We start from the raw sequence: 17,085 nt of genomic DNA, 5'->3' as shown, positions 1-17,085 counted from the left end.
TTCTTTCTTCAGCTTCTGGGCAGTTGTTGCTCTGTGGGGATCTGTGATCCTGTTTCTCTGCTCTTCTTGTAATAGCTCTTATCAGAGCTCCATCCTCCCGCCAACGATAATAAGATGCCAGGCATCACCCAGCACACACCACAGCCTATGATGGGCTACGTCTATCTGCTCGGTGCAGTTAGAGCGTGGATATAGTTCTCCGGACCCATCAGGCTGTGAATGTAACCTAAGGGCTTAAGATGAAATGTAGAGCTTACCTCCTTCCTGAGTGGCTCAAGACTGCTGTGTGCAGACCCGATAGCTGGTAGCACCCTGGAGTATGTATGTATAAATCAGATTATGTTGGAAGTAACCTGCAATATAGTGGCAGGCAGCACCCTGCCATAGAGTAGGGTTTCTCATAGTATTTTATTTCCTGACACATTAATGGAGATTGTTTTTTAACAGGCAGAAGACCAACACTGACCGTACATTTTTCTGGGTTTGTCTTTAAAATGACGTACACATTAGGAATGGCATTTCGTTCTGCTGGAATAATAACACAAGTTATCTTGCACTCTGCTATGATGTTGCATAGTATGTTGGCTGCAATGCATTCCATGTTTCATTCAAACGTGCTTTCTAAAGGCCACACACATGATTTGCTGCTGTAGAGAAATAATGCTCCTGTGTACTGTGGCAGACTCAGAAATATTGAAAAACTTAATGATTTTCTTTCAGCACTTCATGTAAAGCCTTTCACATTTTGACTCAGTCATTTGGCAGAAACATAACTTAGGACCATTAAAATAGTTGTGATGGGGAACATTTGTGTGGGGTTAGGACTGGCTCGACCAGAGTGCTTGCTGTCTTGGAAGAGTATGGAGTTGACCACCTTGCCTGGTCCGGTGTGGAACCAAGCCAGCGATGCTTTGCTGCAGGCTCAATTGGCCTGATAGCTGGTTAACAGTTTGAGGAGGAGGAGGTGAAGAGCTGGCTAAGTGTGCCATGAGGCTGGCATTTCAGTACATCCCTGAGAAGTGAGCTTTGAGTCGATGTAGTGTTTCTCTTATACCACGTGCAATTCATCCTCCCCAAAGCCTCAAGAATTCCTGGGTGTGAAGGGCGGCTGATTCTGATTGGGTGCTTGATAGTTTTCCAGTTTTCTCATGTTCTTGATTGTTCATGTTTGTCAGTAGTTAATTAAACACGCCCAGGTGTTTTATCTCTTCAGTTGGCACAAGCTGCAATAAAAGTTTCTTTGTCATTGCAAAAAAATATGAATGGCCGACGAGCCTCTGTGGGTCAAAGAATGGAAGGGCTGGGGAACTGTCATTCATCCCACTGCTAAGCAGAGCAGTGTCATGCTTCATCCTCCGTCAGGCCTCTGATTTTGACCAACATCGCTTAGAACACTGAGACTTTAGAGACCATCCTTTTAATGAGAAAAACAAAACTACAAGTCCCATAAGCAATAGTGGTGGAAGGTGTCATGCATGACCTGGGACAACATCCGATTCAGCACTTCCAGTTCCATTTTTTAAGTATTTGAGACAATATTGAATTTATAACCTTTGTTTTTTATGGTCATGAGTCACCAGAATACTAAAAACCTGTCTTTTATTTTCAGGGTCAATTAAGTAATGGTCACCAGCTTGGAAGCTCTGGTAATTCTTCAGTATTTGTCATTGATCTCCATATGTGACTGGTTTGGGTCTGCCCCTGCATCGTTCCCGATAACTCGCACAGGTAAGGAGCTTGTAGCAGCAACGTGATAACCCCATACTCGTCTGTAAGAAGTGCACTCGGAGGCAGGTGTCCGATCATTTTTGTGAAACAAGCAAGCGCGAATATCTGCTATGTACATTTGTTAAAATAAAACAGTCAAATCACTGTATATTGTTCCGGAGGTTCGTCCCAGAGACATTATCTGTAACTGAACGCAGACACCCTAGGAAGCAGGTGCTTTTAAGACAAGTTGCGTTCACTCACCTGAAGGTGACATGCTTCATCATTGGGCTCTACTCTTCACCAGGCCCTCGCTACAATGCCTGGTGGGCACCACCAGAAGGCACTTTGTCGCAGATCTTTTAATAAGTACGCCGGATGAGTATAGTTGGACAGAGGGTGTTGTGTCATAAGATGTGAGATTGGTGAAGTCTGAATAAAAGATCAACTATTGACCAGTTTCCGCAATTTAGTTAATGTGATCTTCCTGGTCTATGTTGAGATTAAAAACAGTGGCAGAGAAATTGAGGAACTAATGGCCCCTATCACTGTGTGAAAGTGTCGATCACCTATGGACCTGCTGGTAAGCTGGGGTCTATACTTTAGGTCAACGTTTTACATGCCTTGTGTAGTCATGGAGCAATCTGTTGGCATTTCATCAGGACCAAATATTGGAAAATGGGTAAATGTGACCTAATCTTCTCCACAGCGTGAGGAGCTCTGTAACTCAAAGCCCTGCACCATGCATAGGTGATAAGGTGCCTATTACCATCGTACTACCACAGGTGAGCGCTGTCTAACAGGGTGCACTAGATACTGTAACCCTCCTAAAATTCAGGGCATATTGACTTATCCAATAGCAAGGACGCCACATCAGAGGGCAACTGGTTTGAAAAGCACATGCTTCCTAGGGTGCCTGTGTTCAGTTAGAGATAATGTCTATGGGACTGAACCTCCAGAACAGTATACTGTGAGTTGATTTATATGAAGAATGTGTATACTGGACTGTCATTTTCCTCGTCATCTCTTGTGATATGTAAAATAAAACACAACACACCTGGAGGCCAACAAATCTATTATGAATTTAATGCAAAAATAGCAAAAGGCCAAGCAAACTAACAAGTCACAATTGTCTTTGCAATGGACGAGAGCATCCACCCTAAAGCAAGTTGGAGTATATAATGCTAATGCTACACAATGTATTTTTTATACACTTTTCTCCTAATACAAGTCAATGAAACCTGAACACATGATAGAAACAGTTACTGAAACGACACTAATGAGTAGGAGGCAGGATCTTCTCTCGAGAGGAATGTGAGGAGTCTGTGAGTTGCAGATAAAAGATACACAGACAAGCTGCAGAATTCACTGTTTCTGGAAATAACACTTCTGTTTGTCAATATTGAATTCATTACAAGATGCAGGAAAGTGTGCAGATGGACATCACTAAATAAAAGGGTTCTGGGCCCTAATAGAATCATGTAACTTTGCAGGTTATCATTCTATCCGACTTGAGCCATTAGTAGCACCTTGGGACTAGTGATCATACTAACCAGCTTCAGTCAGTATTGGCTACCTGAGACCTATTATCCTGCTAAGTAACTCCAGTCAGTAGTGACCCCTGTACCTTAAATCCTGCAAATATTCAAAACCAGAGGTCAACTCTACTGCCAACCAGTTCCGGTCAATATTGACATATATTGTTACCCTGCCTGTAATGAATTCCAGAGGCCAGCGTTGTTGCTAGCCAGCTCCAGTCACCAGTGGCCCGTCACATATTATCCTCAATAGGATCAATGCCCAAGGCCTGTGCAGCTGCTAACCTGCCCTAGTCAGTAGTGTCCTCCCAGACCTGTTATTCTGCATATAATCAGCAAGGCTTCGGCCCTAATAACACTCACCCCCACATCCTTACCGTATAATAGCAATGTAATTTATTTACTTACATCATACGGTAGGTACCGCACTTTTTCACACGATCCCAAAAACAAAGAAAATCACAATTTGCCTAATTGTTCAGCACTCCACCATGTCAAAAATGACCAAATCACACCAAGCACTATAGCCTGCCACATCACATGGCACACTCAGCCACAACATGACAAGATACCACGGCTGGGATTTGGGGCCATTAATCCTCTTTTCGAGGCTTGTGTGCTGTAGATGCACATGCTTTACATACTCCTGCCATCTTGTGTTGGGTGCGGATGTTTGCAAGTTATTTTCCTTTGAAGAAGTCTTTCCAGTCACGAGGTAAGGTGACTCCACCTTTCGGTGATAGTGCGCATGGGCATCGACTGCATTGTTAGATTGTTTTTTACCCCAAACGGGTTTGGATGTGTATTACTGCACTCCGAAACCGCTCTTCAGGTTCCCCTCAGTGCGCAGTCCACGCTACCCTCAACTGTATTGTTTCAGTACACGTTTCCCTGTTCTCCGCATTTCAAATCAATTGGCAAACTCTCCATTTTGTGGGCAACCGTCGGGCCTTGCTGTGTAGATCAAGTTTGTAACTTGTGCATCTCTCCGGGGCACAAGAAGGAAGACTGCGACGCTTGTAAGTCGTTTCGGTCCAAGAGGACTCTACACGATTATCAGGCTCGATGATGAGAGAGACAGCGTCAAAGCATTCAACACACTCTGGATATCTTCGGGGAAGAATCTGACCAAGACGAGATAGAAGCATCCGCCGTAGAAGAAGAGGCCCATCTCTATGCTAGAGCGCAATCGCTGGGGCATGCTGGGGCAGCCATGTGATTGCAATTCTACGTCATACCATTACCATAGGCGACTGACCAAATGTATAGGTTATCTTGCGCCCTTCTGACATCTAAACAGGTCTAATAAAAAGCATTTGGGTGTCAGCTCAATACTTAGTTGTGTGGCATGCACTATTTCTTTGACAGCTAGTTTGATCACACATCAGAGTACTGGCTGATAGGTCTGACGACTCCAGGAGCAAAATAAATATCTGCATTTCCAACCACAGATTGGTATTATCAGTTGACTGTAATGCCCTTTGGTTTGAAAAATGCATCTGCCACTTTTCAAAGGTTGGTGAACTAAGCCCTTGCTGGATTGGAATCCTTGAGTGCAGCATATCTACACAATATTGCTGTCTTTAGCTCCACCTGACAGGATCACCTGATTCACCTTAGGAAAGCACCGGGGGCTCTGAGAAGTGCAGGCCTCGTTATCAAGGCATTCAAGTGCCAGATAAGGCAGGGAAAGGTTGCATACTTGGGTCACTTTGTTAGTGGAGGCCAGGTTCAACCATGGCAACCCAAGATCTAGACCATTCTGGACTGGATGGCTCCAACTACCCAGACTCAAGTGAGGGCCTTCCTTGGCTTCCCTGGATTATGTCAAGCAATTCATTGTGCAGACCGATGCCTCTGAACATGGTATAGGAGCAGTGCTATCCCAAAAACATGACCACGGTCAAGATCAGCCACTGGCTTTCATCAGTAGAAGGCTAATCCCCAGGTAACAGCGTTGAAGTGCCATTTAGATGGACGCCTTTGCTGTGGGTTGGTCCCTTGAGAAGTTTAGGTCAAACCTCTTTGGCTCCCCACCATTCCTGAGGCAGTGGTGTTTGCCGGAGGTGCAACAGGTCCCCCACTCTTCGGTTCCTGCTTCTAACTTCCAGGTCTGGCCTTTGCCCGCCCCGCTTGGCTTCGGTGACGGCCGCCTTAGTTTACAGCCGTCGCCCACAGAGGACCTGTTTTCTCCACTGTGGGGCCCTACGGAGGCGGGTGCGGCCTTCGCTCACGCAGTGTCCACGGCTCTGGGTTTTCTGCGCATGGGGACCCGGTTGCTCATTTCCCGGCAGACCATCTTTTGGAGGTTCTCCACCAGGGCTCTGGTGGGAGGGAGCTATTTCTACCCTTTGAGGGTTCGCTCGTTTCTTCCCTGATGGAGACCTGGGGGCGTCCCGCCACAGGCGATCCGGTGCTCCAACACCTCCTGCACCGGCACCTTCCAGCGCCACGTGACCTAGCATGTCTTTCCCTCCAACCCTCTGCTTCCAGTCCACTTTTGCGGACTTCTTTTCCCTCCTTGCCGCCACTGTTGTCTCCGCCATCGCGGGAGGCCCGCTGGCTGGACTCTTGGGGACACAACATGTTCGTCTCGACCAGCGATGCTTTGCGGGCCCTTAACACCTTATGCGTGTTGGCTAGGGCCACCTCTTCTTTTTGGGACTCGGCTGAGTCCATGGGATTCGCCGCGTCACAGGAGACTGTTTAGGTCGACTTACGGCATCATGCGTTTGATGGCCGGGAGCTAGCAGCGTTTATTCTCCGCTCCGCTCTGGACATCTCGGAATTGCTGGGCCATGCCATGGCTACCTCGGTCGCCCTCCGTTGGCATGCTTGGCTTCGGGACAGTGTGTTCCCTGAAAATGTTCGGGAGCGGCTGGTTGATCTTGGCCCGGTAGCTCTACCATCCCTCCCATATCTTTTACCATTTACAAGGGCAGCCCCTGCTGAGATACAACCTGTGTCCACCTGTTGACACCAATCAAGATCTGCTTCCCAATACTCCACCCTGGGGGTGGGGGGCGGGCTGGCTGGCTCCCCAACCGCTGCAATATTACGCTTGCCAACCGCCGAAGCCAGGGCCAGTCATATTCTGCTAAAACTTTGCCATGTCACCTCACTCGTGATATTCATTGAATTACCGGACAACTCCACACCACATTAAAAAAAGCCCCCCCTCACATTCCCTTACTCAGAAAGGTTGTCGCCCACCCTATTCAGTGCACAAAGCTCTGGAGTAGTAGGTCCTATGTAGATCTGTAGTTAAATTAGACCAAAACGAGTTCTAATTGCCACCTCCCTGGCACCCTGAATGGCCTCAACCCAATCGCCATCGCCAAGTGTGCCTAGATCCCTCTGCCACACAGCTCTCCGCGTCCCCAAGGGATTCGGAGAACTGTAGATCAACTTCCTATAGATGGGCTTTTTCAGTCAGGGGATTAGTTAGTAGCTGGTCCTCCAGTGGGGATGCATCAGGCAACTGCCCCCTTCCCGGATGTGACTTTGCAGAGCGTGACCCACCTGCAAATGTCAGAACCGTTTTTAGTCACCTAATTTATACTTTTGTGGTAGGATCGTGAAGGACACACGCACCTGTCCCCTCCACACATCGCCCGGCGTTCTAAGCTAATCAATCCCCATTATGTGAAGCCCTGCAATCCTCCCACTGCACTTAAGAGATCACTATCATACAGTGGAGTCATTTCAGTCCATTTACCTTCTCAGCCTAAACACTTGGTAGCCTCTCTCCACACACTTACCACTGTTTGGCTACGAGTAGGTAGGGTGCTCTCAAGCTTTCTTCGATAGAGCGCCGGGGTGGGGTAACCTCTCTTGCCCATGGCCAATCTATCTACCTGGTAAGCAGGATCCTTACGGTCCGCAAAAACCCAGTTGTTGACTGCCACCAGCTGCGTGACCCAGTAATACTTCTGAATGCTCCGGACCGCCAGTCCACCTTAATGAACTCCCCTCTGCAGCTTACTCAGCATGAAGTGCCACCATCCCACAACAGCAGCCAAAGTTCTCAGACTACCTTTTGAAAGAAAATCTCTAGTGGGATCTTAAAGGACTTTTTTTGCACGATGTACTAGAGGCCCTGGAGGGTGATCACTTAAAATAGGGCGACCCGGCCCAGTAAGGAGTGCCCACTAGTGTGGGGCATCCCTGCGAAGACGATCTAATTTCAGGAGTATGTTCCTGACTGTGGCCCTCTTGTAATAAACACGCCCAAATATTTAATGCCATGTAGTGCCACCCGAACTGTGCAGCCGCAGGGTCCCTGCCACCAGCAGGAATATTAAGGACTTCTTCCAGTTGATCTTATATCCTGAATAATCTCTAAATATGTGAAAAATGTGTAGGATTCGTTCACTCAAGAAGGCTGATTACGTGTCCTACAGCAAAACGTCAGCGTAGGGGGAGATTCTCTCATCCCACTCCTGATCAACTGGAATACCCCATATGAGAGGTCCTTGCGAACCCACTCACGTGAGAAGAGCATAGGAGACAAGGAACATCCCTGTTGGACGGCAAAGACTCGGGAGACTGTATTATTGACGCACATGCACGCTAGAGGGTCCACATACAAGAGCTTGACAGCAACGCCACTGGTTCAGCAAAGGAATCCCCTGTCGCATGTGGTACGCCATTAAGGTGTCGGAGATTTAAGCGCGTTCCCTGGTGTGGCATAACGCCCGATTGATCAGGATGATCCACTGTTACAATTACTGTCCGCAGGCAGATCGCCAAGGCCTACTCAAGGACCTTAGTCTCAAAATTAAGCAGGGAGGTAGGTCTATAAGACCCACACTCAGTTGCTGGTTTGTCATTTTTTGGGATGACCACCACCTCAGACGTTCTTTGGTCCTCTGGGAGACACCCTTATTTTCAGGCAGTCTGAAACCTCCTCTGGAGGCACTTCCTGATTTTATCCATCATGCTTTTATATAATTCTAAGGGGAGCTCATTAGGCCCTGTTGCTTGCCCTGTTTGCAAGGTTCTTATTGTCTTATTTATTTAGTCTACTGTCAGGTCTTGCTCTAGTGCGTCTCGTTCCTCATTTGTTAGCATTGTCAGGGTCAGGTCTTACAGGAAGTCTCTCCCAGTATTTCCGTCCCCTTGTTGTCAATAACCTCAAGGATCCAGTTCCGTCCTTTGTCTCGTCTTTTTAGCCATGTAAGCAACTTATTGGCTTTATCAACGACATCATAGAGACCATGCTGGGTAGCCAGCGCATGAGTGCATGCTATTTTCCATTAGTGCTCTTAATGTGTGCTGCTTCAGTTGATAGTGTAATGGGAGAGAAACTGTTTCCCCACATGCCAAGCGAGCCTCCAGGAAAGCACATTCCCTTTCCTGAGCCTCGCACTTCAATTTACGTTCCTTCAACATTCTCTCAATCAAGGCTTGTGTCTGGTCTTGAATCACTGCCTTGAATTCGTCCTATAGCTCGCAAGTTGATTCAACAGGCCGCCCGTTCTCCTTAAAATAGAAGTCTGCTCCATCTCTCATATGAGCTTTGAACGTCTTGTCTTTTAAATATCACAGATCAACCCTTGGGGGTAGCATGAAGTCAACAACCAGACCATCGAGTTGCACCTACACCAGCGAATGGTCTGAGGTTCCCCCTGCTATGTGCGTAGCAGCTCTAAAATCATCTTTATGGACAGTCTGGGTGAAAAGATAGTGCAGGCATGTCAGACTACCATGTGCTACAGACAGGTGCGTCCGGTTCTTATACCCTCTTCCCCTCTAGGGGCATTTAGGAGTATCATGAATATAGTATAGGGTCAGTTCTGTCACTTCAGTCACCCCAATGCGTGTATACTCTTGTATACTCTATCGTAAGTGTCTTACCCTTTCACAGGATGAGTCAGTCTTGTCTGGGTCTCTTTCCTGTTTCCCGGCACTTGAATGGCACGCCTGAACACTCGAGAGAGCAGTGACCCACCAGCAGGCTTTTGTGGAGCGCTTTTGTCATGGATATAGTACTGCATTCAGTAGGGCACCCACTCTTTTCTTTGCAGTTGCCTGAAGATCAGCAGTCCCAAGGTAGCAGTCACACCTAGCCTGTCTGTAAGTGCAGCCCCCTCTGGAGGCCTGACCATCAGCAATTGAGCCCACATTGTGGCTGGCTGGACCACAGGCGTAAGCTCAGACAGGGTGTTCGACACTGGAGTAGTTGTAGTCCCTCATGGGCCTCTAACACAGAGTAGTCAGAAATTCAGCAGCTAAGAGCCCAACACAGGCTCTCCAGGAAGTCAGTAGATTCAGACCCTGATGTGTTAGGAATTTGGCAAATGCAACCTTGAACGGGACAGTTAACAGCACACACTCTCCTACTGGGCCTCAACAATCATGTTATCATAGAGTTTTATTTTCACCCTTGAACTGTTGGGAGAGTCAGTTGTGGGGGTGCGGGGTCCCTCAGACTAGCTGGTCCTGCTGAATGGCTTTCCGACCCGCCCTACATATAACTGGGATGAGTCAGACCTTGCTTCTTCCAGGACAGCCTTGTCCTCCTGCTGGATAGTCAAACTCCCTTCCCTTTCTTACCAGACAGGCAGGCTTCTAGGCAGACTTCTAGGCTCTTCAGGACAGGTACACAGCTTCTCCATTAAGTAATTCAGCCTGCAGGTGATGTCCCTTCAACTTAGATAGACTGTCAGGCTGACACCATCCCTGATGGCACAGCAGGCACCTGAGTACTTTGTAGAGCACTTTATTCGTTGGTAACAGAGGACTTTGAACTGGGGTATACAACAACTGGGGTATACAAGAGGGATAGATGGTCCCACTTGTATACACAACTGGCAGGCAGGAGATGCAGTTTACTCTGTTGCACTCTCACATTGCATTTATGCTACGCACACCAAACCCTAAACACGCACTTGATGTTAGCGCAAAGTCTGGGCACAGGTATTGAAATGGAGCATTACATGGGTGTGTCAGTAGGACGCCACTCCACTGACCACGATGCAAAGATCTTATCAGGCTATTGATCCTTACAACAGGGTGCATTGCCTCCACCGCTCTAGCTGTTAAACCCATGACAGTCCTCTGCCTTAAATGAGGGCACACTTGGTGTGACCCTTCAGGTCACAGGGTCGGTCCAAGATCTCATAGTCCCTTGTTAGAAGTTGCACAGTACTGGGGTGGCAGAAAAATCTCATGTAATTGTTTTGTGGTAGATTTATCCCAGTAACGTGCAGTTACAAGTTTGACGCCATGGACTGGGGTGTTGCCACGAGGAACAGATTCTTCTGCCTGTCAAACCACATGCCATTCACTATTTCATAGCGTTTTTCTGCTTTTATTTACCACTTGTTTTAAGCAGGTGGTAGATATATGCAGGTGGTTGGTTGGGGGGGGGACGGGTGAAGCAGGGGAGGGAAGAGGAAAGCATATTCTAACAGAGGGAAGAATTGTGTGTTTTCCCCAGTTAGTATTTCAGTTTCAATTTCAAGAATACTTTATCCGGTATAAAAACAATACCATACAAAGTGCATTATTATAAAAAAGAAAGGCATTACAACTGGTAAAAGTTAAATGATAAAATGGGGGTATATGTAAACAATCTCAATAAAGTTTTTTCATGCCTTAAATGTCCGGTTAAGAACGATTTGTACAATAAAAACAGAATCCTGGGCCATTTAGTGCAGCCAACCCTTCTATCACAAGAGATGATCAAGGACAGTTATTCGTCACCTCTAGTATTCCTTAGTCTCACAGCCGATCTCAAGAAGTTTACCATACTAAACAATGTTAGAGGATCTACTGACAGTTTCAAAAACAGTAGTGCCACCTTTACCTGGTTGAATCTGGCTTGCCTTAAAAGCGGTTTTAAAAACAATGTCCTGGGGTACGCATAAAAGGGGCATATTAAAACAAAATGAAGAGTGTCCTGCGGAGACCACTGGTCGCAGCCGCACGGCCCTTTATGTCGATATCTGGTGTGTACCCTACTGGAACTGATAAAATATGGTGCAGGAGATTCAACCTGAATATGGTCATTAAGAATCTGTTGTGTTTATTCTTCGTGTTGGACAGGTAAAATTCCATTCTTGGGGTTGATTTGGTTAGCAAGTGGGCTCTTACCGAGGATTTCATCAGTTCTCTGTCCTCCCTTTCCAAAGCTGTTTGCCTTATGAATTCTATCTTTATGATACCCTTGTCTTTAGGTCTGAGTTCAGCAGGTTCATCAAAATACTTAGCATAGCCCAGCCCTTTCAGGGTATCCCTTACATATTTAAGCCAAGGTATCTTTAGTCCCCTATCCAGGGCAATGCAGTCCGTTAGTATTTACCTGCTTAGTGTGGCCTCTGGGTTCGTCCATATTTTAATCCACTAGGTTATGAGTTTGAGTCTTAACCTGTCGCTAATATTAGAGAGGCCTAACTCCTCGTGAACAATATGGGAAGGCGTGATTTGTGGTACCTGCAGAACCCTTCTCAGGAATTTGTTTTCCTCGTTTTGGAGCAACGAGATGTCTCTAAAACCCCATACCTCGCTCCCATACAAGGTCCTAGCACAGCATACTGAGGTGTACAAGTGCATGATTTCCTTTGGTGACCAGCGGCCTAATCTTTTTGCAAAATTCATGATTGAGCCCACCGAGCTAATTTGGGATCTACATTTGTCATTAATCAGTGTTTTGAATCTAAGGTGATAGTCAAATAAACTCCCTAGGTAATTAAATGCCTGCACTTTTTCTAATTTGTGAGACCCGATTGTAAAGATAACATTCTTAGACGGTCTTTTCCCTGTTTCCATAATATAAGTTTTAGTAAGATTGGGTGTTAGGTCTATATCCTCCATGAAGCTGACAAAGCCGTCAATAAGGGACTGTAGTCTCTGAGCTGTGCGGGCCAGGAGTACCGCATCATTCGCGTATAGTAGGACCGGTATGCCTCTCCTACTTATACTTGGACAGTCCACCCCTAAGTCTCCTAGCGCCTTGTCCAATCCGTTTATGTATAATGTGAATAGAATCAAAAATACTTTATTCGGTTTTCGTAATTTAGAATAACCATAAAAGTACATTAAAAAAAACAGTTGATTGTACAATAAAAACAATTTTTTAAAAAGAAGAACAGTATCAATATACATATAAAATACAGTACATGCGGTTTGATGTCTAAATCATTAAAAAGTTAATTATTGCATTTAAGAAATTACACATAAAGTCAACTGTAACAATTTCCAGTTCATAGTAGAGACATATTACTCTCTGCGCTAGTCCTAGATCTTAATACAGATTTCAAAAATCTAGCTAGCTGGTTTGATGTGACCTCATCCTCCAAATATTGCAATCGGAGGAAAGCTGGGCGACATCTGCGTAAATTAATTAATTTTAGTATCGGAATTAACCATCGTTTTCTTTGGGCCGAATAAAATTTACAAAATAGGACAACATGGATGGTTGTTTGAGTTGATGTTTCATCACATGGGCATAAGAGTAATCTTCTTGACCAATCATTTGTTCTAGGATAGGTGACAAAATGATGGAAAATATTAAACCGGAACCTAGTTAATAATAGCCTTTCATAGGATGTTAAATTGAAAGTTAGATACGGCTGGATAAGCAAGGACGTTTGAACCATTATAGAGTGCTGTACACTCTTTTTTCTGACCCCACTGCTGAGGCACAGCTGTTCTAGGTGGGTCAGACAGGTTAGCTTAAATGATTTCCTTGACAATCCTGCGATCTGTGTGGGGTTATTAAAATAGTCCACCATTCCTAGATCATCAAGAACATTTCTGAAATAAGCAATCCAACCTATCCTGTGCACTTTTTCAAGTGAAAGACAATCCAAGATGAGATTTTGTGAAAAATATGTTTCTGTGGATGTTCATATGCGATGCCACAACATGAGGGGCTGGATTGCTATCAAATCTGTCAGAAATGGGAGTCCTAACTCCATGTGGCAAGAGTAAGTTGAAGAGCCCTGAGGCAGCGCAAGGAGATATCTCAAAAAGGTGTTTTCCACTCTTTGTATTGGTTCCACCTTCACGTAGCCCCATAGATTACGGTGGATATGCATTTTGCCTTGTAGATGTTTAGTAACTCAGTTGGAGGCCGCTTACCCAGTCTGCGTGAAAAACTAATTAAGGCCGCAGTTGCTCTTGTATACGACAACTTCCTTGCGTCAATGGCCTGTTTCCATGTCTGTTTATTATCTATGACAATACCCAAATATGGATACGTAATCGCTGATTCCAGCTTAATACTGTCTAGGAAAATTGCTTTGGACCGTTGTTGAGTGTTTCCTAAGGTCATTACAAATGGTTTTTTTATATTCATTTTTAGGTCCAGAGCGGCCATAAATATTTGATACCTGTCAAGGGCATTTTGGAGTTCCCGGGAAGTACGGGCTAGAATGACCGCGTTTGTGGTAAGTCCTGGCACCCTTTCACCATGGCTCGCTCAAGGGCATTGGTGTAGAGAGTAAAAAAGAAGGGTGCCAGGACACATCCCCGCCTTACTACCCGCCGTACTTCGAACGACGCGGTCAACTGTCCACACACACCGTACCTAACTCGTGGAATTGGCTCCTGAGTAAAGTACACGTATGAAATCCAGTATGACAGGTTCTACCCCCATGTCCTGCATGACTGCCCATAGCTTGTTGTGGCTAACGCAGTCGAACGCTGCTGATAAATCAACGTATACTAGGTTGAGACACCTGCCCTTCGCAGACGCATACTTCCCCGCTAATAGTGTTAGATTCAGGACCTGTTCAGTGGTACCTAAGCCCTCACGAAAGCCAAATTGGAGGTCTGATAGTACCTTTTTTCTTCTGCCCAAAGTTGGAGTCTCTCTAGGATGATGCGGCCCGCCACCTTCCCCAGAGAGTCCAACAATGATATTGGTCGGTAACATAAAGGGGATTGCCTGTCACGCTCTTTAAAAATTGGTACTAGTATACTAGCGGATCATGTGGTAAGCAAACCGACCATACAAGATGCTTCCAGTACCCAAACTAAAATGGGGGCCCGGAGTTCCATATTAAATTTAAATAGGTCTACAGGGACTCCTTCCGGGTCTGGTGCTTTACTGGTCCTACTTGCTGCTAATGCAGACTCCACTTCCTTTAAGGTAATGTCAAGATGTATTGGGAAGGGAGTGGGATTGATCTTATTATTGCTATCCCCCATCGCAGTTTTTTGGAGAAGCTTTTCATTTTCGGGTAAATCAAAGATCGGGGCAATATGGTTAACTCAGGTTTGTTTATCACTTGCTACATCCACTGCTGGATTGGAATGAGTGTCCGCTAGAAAAGGTGACTTGACTATGGCCCAAAAGGTGGTATTGTCATTTATGGCACAGCTTTTATGGAGTTCTTCCCACAGCTCGTCTTTTAATTCCTTTTTCCTTAGTTTTAATACACAGTTATATTCCTTTCTGAGGTGTGAGATTTCATTTTTATCCCTTACCGGTCGTTGAAGAGCCCGTTTCAGTTTGGAATGGGCTTTGGTGCACCATGTGTTAAACCACCCGTTTGATTTTACAGTCTTTGATCTTACATTGGCCGTCAGGGCTTCTTTAGCTGCTTGGTTGATTAACTGAAAATTATCCAGAACCAGCTGGTGGTTACTTGTGTCATCTAGACTTTTTTTAATGGCTCCAAGGGAGTTGGTCACTATATTAGTTGTAATTTGTAGTGGGCCTATTTTTCCCCATTTAAGGGTATAGCCATTTAGTCGGTTTATCGACAGATTTGTCTGCACCAAAAACTCGAATAAATTCCCTCTATCTACAGATGGTGGCAAAGATAAAGTTATGCTGTTTGGATAATGGTCGCTTAGTGCGATATCGTGTGTTAGAAATTTTAATAGCCTGGGGGACGAAGATGTAGTGACCTATATGTAGTCTATAGTGCTAGAGGATCCTCTCCCATTATAGGTGTTTGTTAGGGAAATTGGAGGCTGCACAAGTTCATTTGCTAAGCCCATTTCAAGATCGAAGATTTTTTCATTTAGGACATTTCCCATCAGGGTATGATTGAAGTGGGTAAGTGGATTATCGTTTTCGTCCTCAATGCCACACAATCCGTCAGCACTATATCCACAGATATATTGATTAAAATCCCCACCCCATATTATATATAGGTCCTTCCTTACTTTTCTTTTTAGTTCTACCAGACTGGTATAGATCTCTGTTAGTACATTTATGACCTCATCTGCAGCGAGGTTATTGTAGAAATTAACAAGGGCTATGGGGGTAGTTTTATTTATGTTTAAGGTTATAATTTGATAGTTAGATGCTACCTTAGATACATCGATTTTCAATGACCTTATAGTATTGGAGACGAAAATGACCAGTCCGCCCTTTGCTCTCCCAGAAATCGAAGGCAAAGCCATAGAGTAAAAACTTTTATAGCCCTCAATATGGATCTGGGTAGTTAGCCATGTCTCCTGAAGACATATGATGTTAAATTTGCTAATAAAATGTATCCAAAATTCATTATTTGCTTTGGATTTCAAGCCTGCGATATTCCAAAAAAGCAACCGTAGCTCGGCCCTATCAATGTGTTCAGTTTTAGAGGGCCCTTCTGGGGTCACAGTGGAACTACCTACGGGATCCTGTCTGAGTTTAGGTTCCACCATGCTTTCATGAAATTGGTCCTCCTGATAATGTTATATCTTTTGGGTCTCTAATAGGGAGTCAGTTTTGTTTTTCCAATCCCGATAGTGGGGTAAATCGATTTACTGTGGGAAACATCTGTTAGAGATCATGTCTCTTACAATTCTCAAGTGAATGGGAAAATGGCATACAGGTTAAAGGGGGATAGAAAAAAAGCCCAGGGGAAGTATGTTAATTTCACCTCTGACAAAGTAACTTCTTGACAGCTCATAATGAATTCAGTTTACTACCCTAGGTGATCCAAAGTTAAGCACTATACAATCGCCAGGACATGATCTTGGGCCAGAACCCACCCACTGCACCCTTCTTGCCATTTTAAAATCTCTGAATAGTGCCTCATCTAGACCTATTTTTGAACCTATCCAATGTAGGGCTTTATTTCTAAGCGATTCCCATCCCTCTTCATCTGAGGTAGATTTACCTGGGACGTTTGTCAGCACCACAACATAAGGTGTTGCTGCCGGTGGAAGATTCAAAATTTCATCTGGCCTTAGTTTTTTCGTAATCTGATTATCGGGCGTTGATGAGAGAATCTGTTGTAAGCGAGGGGGAAGCGCGGGGGTACCTGATAGAATAGTATCTGTGGTTGCCTCAGCAGAATTATTGACCTTTCCACAAGCTTTAATTTGGGAAGGTTTAGATGACTGAGTCTTTGGTCTTAAACTAGAACTTGTTTGGTTTGACGTATGTTCTCATTTCCTTCTTGGCTTATAGTTTGATTACTTTGTGGGGAGTAAATATTTTTATTAAGCAGCCCTGAGTAAGAGGATAGCGTATGCTCAATTTGACTCAGTCTGTTTTCCATTTGGTCCAGCCTTAACCTAAGATACATAACCAGCCTTTCTAGTACTATAGTAAGGGACTTAATATCGTTATTTACACCAGCACAGCCCTTGTTGTGTGCACCCTGAGCTTGTGTCGATGTTTTAGATATCCCTCCTTTCTTCTTTCCTTGCTTGGTGTGTTTCTTTCTAGGGGTTACTGCTTCTATATCGCTGTCTGGAGGAGGGGGATGTGCGCTTGTGACGCTTAGGGGGTTCGCATGGAGCGTATTGGCCTGATGACCCGGATGTTTCCGTTTTTTTTGTGGGGGTTGTTCGATAGAATCTGAATCGCTTAAAGTGATTCTATCATCGTTTTGCTGGACACAACCATTTACAAAGGGTTTTGTTGGTACTATCTGTCTTTGGT

The 17,085-nt window shown here is 45.1% G+C and overlaps 1 protein-coding gene across 4 annotated transcripts in view; it reads left to right on the top strand.

Moving 5' to 3' along the window:
• Positions 1-17,085, top strand: part of LOC144829511 (uncharacterized) — a 46,863-nt gene that overhangs the window by 7,150 nt on the left and 22,628 nt on the right. For all 4 annotated transcript variants that reach the window (XM_078688849.1, XM_078688759.1, XM_078688857.1 and 1 more), the window contains one exon: positions 1,610-1,728. The gene's annotated coding sequence lies outside the window, so the exon portion shown is untranslated. The remainder of the gene's footprint in view (positions 1-1,609; positions 1,729-17,085) is intronic.

Source organism: Lissotriton helveticus, chromosome 1_1 (assembly GCF_964261635.1).
Source record: "Lissotriton helveticus chromosome 1_1, aLisHel1.1, whole genome shotgun sequence".
Taxonomy (NCBI): Eukaryota; Metazoa; Chordata; class Amphibia; order Caudata; family Salamandridae; genus Lissotriton; species Lissotriton helveticus.
The sequence above is the reverse complement of the archived record's forward strand: the minus strand, read 5'-3'. Positions and strand labels throughout refer to the sequence as shown.